This window comes from Magnolia sinica, chromosome 6 (assembly GCF_029962835.1).
Source record: "Magnolia sinica isolate HGM2019 chromosome 6, MsV1, whole genome shotgun sequence".
In the NCBI taxonomy this organism is placed as follows: domain Eukaryota; kingdom Viridiplantae; phylum Streptophyta; class Magnoliopsida; order Magnoliales; family Magnoliaceae; genus Magnolia; species Magnolia sinica.
The window spans coordinates 78,982,504-78,992,731 of record NC_080578.1 but is presented as its reverse complement, the minus strand read 5'-3'; the positions used below and the strand labels follow the sequence as shown (position 1 = coordinate 78,992,731).

General features: G+C 41.5%; 1 non-coding gene across 1 annotated transcript; it reads right to left on the bottom strand.

Moving 5' to 3' along the window:
- Window positions 1-1,233: 1,233 nt before the first annotated feature.
- LOC131250306 (small nucleolar RNA R71) lies at window positions 1,234-1,340 on the bottom strand. Its single transcript, XR_009173230.1, has one exon. It is a non-coding gene; the product is annotated as a small nucleolar RNA R71 (small nucleolar RNA).
- Between the last annotated feature and the right edge of the window lie 8,888 nt (window positions 1,341-10,228).

The following is a 10,228-nucleotide window of genomic DNA, read 5'->3' as shown; positions in this document are numbered from 1 at the left end:
GAGATTCGATATCTCTCTTTCTCAATTGGATAGGATGGGACTCCAATTCCAGTTAGATTTCCCAAATCAAGCAAGGTAACTCCCTAATTGCTACAAGTGGATCCTTGGAAACCCTAGCTATCACCTTTAAAATTATTAATTTTTAATTAATCTATTCATAATTACTCTCTCAAAATATTCAGAATTAGGTTTACATCTTCTTCTAATTCTAGTTCTACTTAATTTCAGAAATATACAAGTTCAGTCCCTGTGAATTCAACCTCGGTCTTACCGAGATTATTACTACATCGTGACCCTACACTTGGGGTTGTGAACAAGTTTTTAGTGCCATTGTTGGGGAACTAACGGTTGCGTTTTTCTGAGATTAACTAGTTTTAGAATTAAGTTAAGATTAGGATTTGTTTACTTTCAATTTTTAGGTTAGGGTTTTTCTGATTTATTTTTAGAAACTAATTTACTTTCTATTTTTAGGATTAGAAACTTTCCCAATTTGTTTTTAGAAACTAGGTTTTTTTTTTTTTTTAGAAACTAATTTTGTTCTCTGATTTTGTAGGGTCCTAACTTAGAACTCCGATCTGGTAACATTCTTCTAACTTCTTCCCTTTACTTGCTTTCCATACTTGTTGTAGGAATTAGAAAATAGAATTAAAATTTGGTGTGGTTCATGCCCTCTCGGGTAAGGAACCATACTCTGAGATCCTTGAGAAAATGAGTTTTGGTTGAAAAATCGATTGACAAGTTGGAAAATCCTCAAATATTTTTGAAACATCATCTGAGAACATGGCTCAAGAACATCGGATTGATGAAGACCCTGTGCATCACACACCACCTATTAGAACGGTGTGTGATGAGAACGAAGTACATTGAGTTCCCCTGGTTCAAACTTTACGAGATTATTTACAACCGGTGAGAATAAGTTCACCTTCATGCATAATTCTTCCAATCAATATAAGAAACATGAACTTCAAACCTAAGATAATCCAATTACATCCTGAGTTTCATAAACTTGATTCAGAAAATCTATATATGCATATTAAAAAATTTGAAGAGATTGTTACAACCATACATTTTAATGATGTTCCTCCTAATACAATTAGCCTTAAATTATTTTCATTCTTTCTAAAAGAAAAGGTAAAATCATGGTTTCATTCATTGAGGCCTAGATCCATTGGCACATGGTCAAAGATGAGCCAAGAGTTCCTTAAAAAGTTCTTCCCGGCTCATGAAACCAATGCACTTAGACGGGAAATAATGAACTTCTCCCAGAAAAATAATAAGACTTTCTTTGAATGTTATGAACGGTTCAAGGACTTACTTCTCACCTGCCCACACCATGGTTATGAAACTTGGTGGACAATTGATCTCTTTTACGACGGATTCAGTCCAAACATGCACCAATTTATATAGATGATGTGTAATGGCAAGTTCATGGATAAGAAACCAGAAGATGCATGGGATTACTTTGATGTGCTAGCTGAAAACGCTCAATCATGGGACACATCAAACCAAGTTAGTACTCCCAAGGAAATGCCAAGAGATATAGGAATACATGTACTCAAGAAGGAGGATGATATTAATGTACAGTTGGCAATTCTTACACGACAAATTGAGGACTTAGAATCTAAGAAGGAATCAACTCAGCCCAAAGCAGTCATTGAAATCGTATGTGGAATTTGTGAGAGCGATGTACACCCAGTTAAAGATAATCTTACAATCCCAGCTTTACAAGAGGTGTTTCACGTTCAAGCAGATACCACAAACACATATCAACGACCACTTAGGGCACCAAATTTGACACGCACATTCCTGATGACGGGAACATTAATTGAGAAAATGAACTAACTGCAAATGTAACTAATTATCCACAAGGGCCATTTAGTGGACTTTCGCTAAAGAGAACCCTTGAAGGTACATTAGATGCATTTAGGCAAGTGCAACTGCAGGCTATGAATGAGCTTAGCACTTCGGTTACAAGACTTGAGGCATAACTGAATGTTATGGAGACTGGGATCCTTCTGACCCAACCGCAACCAAACCCAATAAGACAATGTGAGATATATGATATCAACTCTTCGACTCAGCATCTGGAATATGTCAAGATCATCACCACCTTGAAAAATGGAAATGAAATCGACAAAGAGATTCCAATGAAGATTGAGAAACCCAAGGAATCTAAAAATTCAAAGAATGGTGGTGAATCTAGCAATGCTCCATGTGAAAAAGAACCAATGCAGGGATACAAACTTGTGGCCCCATTTCCCCAACATCTTATTACATCAAAAAGGCCAAGTGAAAATCAAAATATTTTAAAGGTTTTTCAACAAGTCAATATCAACACCCCCTTGTTGGATGAAATTAAACAGTTTCCATCTTACACCAAATTCCTGAAAGATTTGTGTGAGGTAAAGCATAATCTAAACATACACAAAGAAGCATTTTTGACTGAACAGGTGAGTGCCATAATCAATTGAAACACTCTCCCAAAATATAAGGATCCTGAAAGTCCCACGATCTCATGTGTGATCAAAAACTTCAAGGTTGATAACACACTTTTAAACCTTGGGGCAAGTGTTAATCTGATAGCATACTCAGTATATGAACTGTTAGGCCTCGATGAGTTAAAACCTACCAAAACAACAGTACAACTAGCCGATCGCTCGACTAGAATACCGAGCAGTAAGTTCTTAGACACACACTTCGCTTCAAATAAGGGCGCTCAAATTCCGATCATATTAGGTCGACCATTCTTGGCCACTGCCAATGCCACCATAAATTGCCGGAATAGAGTAATGAAAATATCTTTCGTGAATATCACGGTAGAATTCAATGTGTTTCATTTGCATAAGCCATAAGAGGATGAGGACCTGACCCATGAGATGAACTTGATAGATAAATTTGAAGATAATGAGTCTCTTTTAACTGAAACTCTTAAATCTCTAGAAGTTTGCTTGGCGCACTTTGCGGATTCAAATGATTATATTAGCCAGGAGGTTGATGCCACTCCTTCCACTAATACTAAAATCTTACCATTATAGGTGGAGGAGATAGATTCTGAACCGGAGCCTACAACTTCAGATTTTAAAGCGACCAAGACGAACAACCCTTTTGTTATTCAATTGTTTATGGTCTCTCATTCACCTTAGCCCACTAATATTGAGAAATTATCTTCTATAGGTGAATCATATATTCTCTAGAAACCTCCAAATTCTGATCATGAACATGATGCTGAGGTCCAAAAATTTCTCTGGACATTCATGCTCTAGGATATCCAATCATATTGCAAAAAGGGCTTTTAGATGATCTTGTTGAGAAACCTTTTGATAAATTTATTAAGATACTAGCTGGAGGAGGAACCATACTGCATGATTGAGTAGATTTCCCTTGCTTTACGAGTTTAGGATTAGAATTTCTTGCTTTCATAGAATTTAGGTTTAGGATAGTTTGCCTCCACTGTTTAGGATAGTTTGCTTTCTGTTTGTTTAAGATAGTTTATTTTTCAGTTGTTTAATTCTTGTGTTAACCCACCTTCACGCTGAGATCCTTTGGAAAAAGCCTCAAAATTCCTTTATCAGGTACTATCTTTCCATCACTTCTCCATCAATTACATTGTCCCTTTTGCACATCATGCATATTTCTTTTACATGGAGGACAATGTAGATTTTAGGTTGGGGATGGGAGATTAAGTAAACTAATCAGTGTTTTCTTAATTTTGAGCAAAATTTGTAAAATTTTATAAAGATTTTAATGTTTATCTATAACGTCTCGGAAAAATCCGTACAAAGACCCGAGTACTACCTCAGGCAGAAATTACCCAAAACCAAATCCTTTAGAAATTAGGTTAATATTAGCAAGTGTTAAACTAGAGTGCTTATGAAATTAGCACTAATCACTTTAAATATGATCTACAAGACCAAAAATGTGCAGAATCATTAACGCTACGTTACCCTGAAATCTAGAATCCATCTCAAAACCCAGTTGCTCTCGGGAGCACACCGAAACTCCGTATCGGACTTGGACCGCACGTCAAAAGTCCGATTATCCCGAAACTATACAGTTATGACCGCATTACTGGACTTGACAACCCCCTCAGAAATTGAGTCTTAATAGTGTCTAGAACTGTACAACTTGAGCCCGGAGTGAAGAGTGTGAGAAACGTGAAAATATTTAAGAATAAAATCTGAATTTAAGTAATCTAAGTCGTGTCGCCTGCGGGCCAAATATAAGGATTCAGACCATCAGAATCCAACCCAAATACACCCTTAGATCAGGAGAAATGTCCCACACATGTCGATGTACTTGTGACCCTAATCGAGTGACCGTGACCGTTGAACTGAAACTGGTCCGCCATGGCTGATCTATAAACCCAATCGGAATGAAAACTCAGCCTGACCTAGATCCATAGTCTGGGAGCTTAAGTCCGATCGCACGTGGAAAAGGGGCCACCAGAAGTGCTCCGTTAGACCGGAACGACCCATATTTGGATATAACCTAATATACCTTGGCCCTGGGGCCATTTCCATCAAACCTAGGCCTATATAAGGACCTTAAACCCTCTCTCATTCACTCCATACGAATTTGAGAAAAACCCTAGGAGAGAGAAGAGAGTAAAGAGAGAGAAAGTGAGAGAGAACTTGGAGAAGATTCTTGGTATTCTACCCTGCCTCTTCCCGTGCTTATTCATCGCTACTGGATCGCTATTCCGGCGAATTCCATTCCGTTCTTAGGTAAGAAAACCTAACCCCTAATCTGTTCTAGGGTTTTTGATAGTGTAGGTTATCAAATAGCTAACCTAATTTATCCTATAGGTTGTTAAATCTGTCATAGACAAAGACTTAGCTTTAAACTGAGTTCATTACAAGTCTACCGGCGAAAGGTGCGGACTATAAATGTATAGGTTATGGTTTTCAAGGCTTTCAATGTCAGTGAATGGTTTATTATTGATGTGGGTGCAATTTCACATGCAAAATGCGATGTTTGTATTGCGTTTCTGATATATATGAACTATATTGAGATTTGTGTATTCCATGTATAGGTGGAAAGTATTGTTTACGTATGAAATATGATCATGTGTTTGCCATGATTAATTGTCGTGTGTTTGTGCTAGTTATATGTGTAACAATTCCTTGGCAAAAGGATTTGTCATAATATGTGCTATCGCCAACATACATCATGTATGCTGGAATATGTAGTCTACGTGTTTGTAGAAATGTCTGAATGAAGAAGTGTGTAATATATTGTATTTTATATGGGCGTTGAGAAGAGATTCTCAACTACCTTAACGATATGTATGATTTCCTCCATGCAACTTACATTCTTTAACTGCTTAACTTAGACACTGCTTATGTGTGAATTCATATTTATGTTGAAATCCATCAAATGCTCACATGCTTGTATGATTGGAATTGTTGATCCATTACTATTCTGAATTGCTTGTAAGAGTATCTGTTATAATTGAATGTGTTTAGGACTACGGAATAGTCCAAGCAATCGGTAACAGGTCCTGATATGGTGGTTGAGGTTGTCTCGTCACATAGAACGTGATCAATGAATCCGAGAAGTACTTGGGTTGTCGACAGTGGTTAGGCCACACGAAGTACTCACGCACTTCATGTCGATTAACTCAACGTGTACTCGTACTAATCGAGCTCGTCAAGTAACCCGATTCGCCTTATTGTATGTTCACCATGTATGAACGCTATTGCTTGAATCTAAGCTACCAAACTCACCATTGAAAATCCTTTTAAACCTTGGTACCTCGATCCGCTAAGACTCATGAGCCGGGCATGGTGGTATGGGACACCGTGGTCGAGCTGTCGGTGTATGCTGGGGTGACGAGCCTCCCCATAGTGACCAGTGAGCAACCCACACTCGTGAGCTGAATACGGTGGTATGGGACACTATATTCGAGCTGTCGGTTTAAACTGATAAGGTGACAAGCCCTTTGTAGTGAACTCAAGCGTACACTAAAACTGCATAGAGGCGACGAGCCCTTATGTAGCAACAAGAGTACACTAGGCCTGCACTGATAAGGTAACGAGCCCTTTGCAATGACCTAGAACTGTATCATTGTATGAGATTTACTAAGATTGACGATCCTAGAATGGATCATTGTTTGGGGATTGATACAAGGGAGGTACCTTAGCTTCCTAATCCTATTGTATGAAAAGGACTAATAAGAACTTGGTAATCATGCTTATGCACCACATTACGCGTGCATTTGGTGTAGCAAGTCAAGCACTGTGGCAGTGTTGCATGCGCGATCGTAAGATGAAGTCGCTGAGGGAGCGTAGGTGAGGGCATGCATCATTATTCATATCATTCTTACATTAATCACAGTACTTAGGGATGTTTGCTTGCATTGCATTATCATTACTGCTTGACTGAATTAATAACATGTTAACCTTTGCTTTATTGTTCCATTGAGTTGATCACTCACTCCCACGTTCTGGGACGGTGTTCTGAACACCCACCAGACTCTATCTTAGTTATAGATGATGATGCGACTCAGGAGGCGGAGCCTGATTTCTATGATGATCAGGACGAGTTCTCTTATATGCAGTTCTCTGAGGGTTTCGCTTAGGCCATCCGAATCAATGAGGACATAAGGTTTATTTTTGGTAGTTGAACTACTTGAAACTATTTCATGTATATGATGACTCAGTGATGTATTCATACTCTGGAGACTGATCGTGATCTTTTGGTTCATATACGTTTATATACATTTTCCAGTCTTCCGCTTGCGTTATATGAATTGATCTGGAGTATGAATTACTGTTTTGGTATAATCCCACTGATGGTTAATGCACTAACACAGACAACATTTAATCATCATTAAATATGTTATATAGGTGATGCGTTGGAACTCAGGAGTTAGACTTTTACTCGACCCTCGATTTTCAGGGCGTTACAAGTTGGTATCAAAGCAAGATTTGGATTAAACCGGACCTAGGCTATGGTCACACAATGCACGCTGATGCCACCTTAGCGTAGGAGGGTGTGAGATAAATCTAGAAACAATGCAGGATTCCCAGTTGCACCAATCGACGAAACTTTACTGAAAACGATCGCCGAGATCGAGTCTGTGCACACTCTTGATCACACATAATGACCCCAAATCACTTCTAGACCATCCATTGACGGGTTTAGACCGTGTATCATCCCATCCTAGCTGTTAAAAATTCGATAAACTTGAATCTGTATCAGGTTCTATTCTAAGTGACCCGAAATGAGTCGAAACAGACTAGGGGCCCAATCGAGGCACTTTCAAGGGACCCAGGTTCGGACCCACATCATTTTTGGACTTAGGGAGGGGGAGGACCTTGCCCCACCGGCAAGCCATCGCTGGTTAGTCCAGAGACCGGTGACGCCCTCGCTAGTTCGGCGAGGCCTCGCCACCCAGTGGGCCCGGACAAGCTGGGCCGGTCAGGCCGACGCATCTAGGGCCTAGTGTGGCCCACTCTTCCATGGTTAGTCACTTAAAATTCCTCCCAAATCATCTTCCCTTCATAAGCTACCACTCCAAGCTTTCCTTTTCTTGAAATTTCTCTCAAAACCCCACAAAAATCCCTCTCCAAACATTTTCTTCTTCCATTTTCGTGCACCCTCACTCTACCCATCTCAAAACCCACCTCCATTACTGATTTTTCTTTCTTTTCTTTCCATTTGAGCACTCAAATCCCTACTTTGAGTCTCAAATTCATGGAAGCCCCATCATTCCTTCCATTTTTCTCTTTTCTTTCATTTTCCATGGCCCTATTTGAGCTTAGTATGGCCATATTTTCCATTTTCACTATTCTCTCTTTCATGGGGAAGAAGAGAGCTCCCGTTGATGAAGCTGGGCCTAGTCACCCAACCCGTTCAAGGAGGCCGAGAGGCGCCGCCGCGAGCACAACCGCCACTCGAGAGTTTCAGACAAAGCGGGAACCCGATCCTCAGGCACTCGTTGGAAGGACTCTGTTGGCGGAGCTATCTCATGGAGTTTATGAGGGCCATAGGGTCCTTTTTGAAGCTCATGTAGATGCGCGGCTATTTGAAGAATATCTCTTATTTGAGCACCTGGAAAAGGCCAGGTGGGGTCCGCTATTTGAGGACGAATACCGCGCAAATGTGGGTACTGTTCGAGCTTTCTATGCCCATATTCGAGAACCTTCGCTGGAGCCATTGCAGTTCAAGATCCCTTGTAGAAGAGATCGGGAGGCCACAATCGACGTTGCTTTAATATCCCGACTTCTGAACGTGCCGTTTAGGGAGGTTCATGCAAGTGAGAAGAATCTGAGTAGTGCGCATGAAAGGGATTGCCGTACGTAGTTCCTTTGTGGTCTTCTGGTTGAATGGCACCCTAACAGAAGCCTTTTAGAGACCAGCATGACGGACGACTTCCGCTTGCTTCACCACATCTGCACATTCAACGTCTATCCTAGGTGGAGCAACCGTAGTGAGTGCACGTGCCTGATGGTGGATTTCTTGTATTAGGTCAGGTAAGGAGAGAAGTTGTGTGTGCCTACGTACATCTTATAACAGATAGTCCTTATCGCACGTTCGAATAGAAGGACTGAATCACTCCCATTTGGCCGACTCATATGTAAGATTGCACATGAGTTTGGCTATAGACTTAGGGCGGAAAGGCTGGTACCTGTCCGTTCCATCAATGAGACGACTCTTAATCAGATGGACATCGGGCCACGACGACGACAAGCTCTACTTGAAGAAAGTGAGGATGAGACTGAGAGCGAAGAGGAAGAGAGTAATGAAGAAGGTGGAGCTGAAATAGAAAAAGAAGAAGAGTAAGATGAGGAAGAAGTAGAGGCTAAGGACATGAGTGAGAGTTTTCCTCCTACGGCACTGGATCAGGGCACGGAACAGGCCACCAGGGTTGCCCGTATAGCTCGACTTGAGGAGGGTCAAGCTGTCCTACGAAAGGACATTATGAATCTTCAGGGCCTCGTGAAACACAAGTTCAAGAAGGTAACTCGCACTTTAAAGTCTATCCTGTACTACCTACAGGATAAGGGTGCACCTCCTCCATCGCTAGACTCGGATGCCTAGTCACCAAGTCGTTGCCCCGTACCTTGTTTGTTTGCTGTCTTAGAATGTTTGTGTTTCAATGTTTAAGAACTTAGTAGCATCGCAGGTAAATAGTGTGTTTGTGGGTGGTAGTTGCTTTACGTTAGTAGTCTTGCTTTGTAATAGCTTTCATGCATTTTCTGTCATGATTCATGTAATGTGTATTTCATATATTGTGACATTTTTTGGTAAATAAAATGCATGCGGTCTCTTTTGCTAAGAGGTTGCATAGAATGCTTAAAAGATTGTGTATTGCTACGCAACATCTTACGTAAGTGAACCCTATTTTATATAGGGAATGCCACCAAAGGTCACGCAGAGCACGGAACGCCTTACACTTATTGATTCGATGGACCAGGCCCCTCCCCAGAGTGATGGTCGTACAGACCCTATTTTGGGCCCGATTCGTGAGGCTATTCCTGAGCCTCGGCCTTCTACTGGTCCTACAGTTGGGCTGCCACCTTACACACTACTGATTCGTGATCAAAACTGTGCGTCTTCTTCGACGCAGCATGAGCCTCAGTCGGCCCCACCTACTAATAGGTTGGAGCAGTTGATGATGATAATGCACCAACAGCACCAGCAGCTCTTGACCACGATTGCAGGGGCCCTAGCTCAGGGTGAAAGTGTGACTCCACCTTCACCATTTGTACGTCCTTCTGAGACTATAAGGCCTTTTGCTCAGGATGATGGTGTGCCTTCACCTGCACCTGCTATATACCCTACGAGGAATTTGGGTATGAGTGGCCTTCTCGAGCGATCTAGCGCTTGCGGCCTCCTATATTTGCGGGTTCTTACAGACCCGAGGAGGCCGAATATTGGCTAGACCGCATCCCTAAGATGCTGAGGATGCTACATTGTACAGAGCTGGAGCAGGTCGAGTTGGCCACCTTTATGTTTGAAAAGGAAGCCAGCTTGTGGTGAGATAGTGTCCTGCGAACCATTGCAGTCGACTATGTATGGACGTGGGCAGCTTTTGAGTTCCGCTTCCATGAGAAGTACTACCCCCAGATGTACCAGCACGAGAAGGAGAATGAGTTCTTGCACCTCAGACAGGGAGGCATGTCAGTGACAGAGTACGAGCACCGGTTTATAGAGTTGGGTAGGTACGTCCCTACAGTACTTGCTGACGCGCAGATGCGACCTGAGATTCGCTCGAAGATGT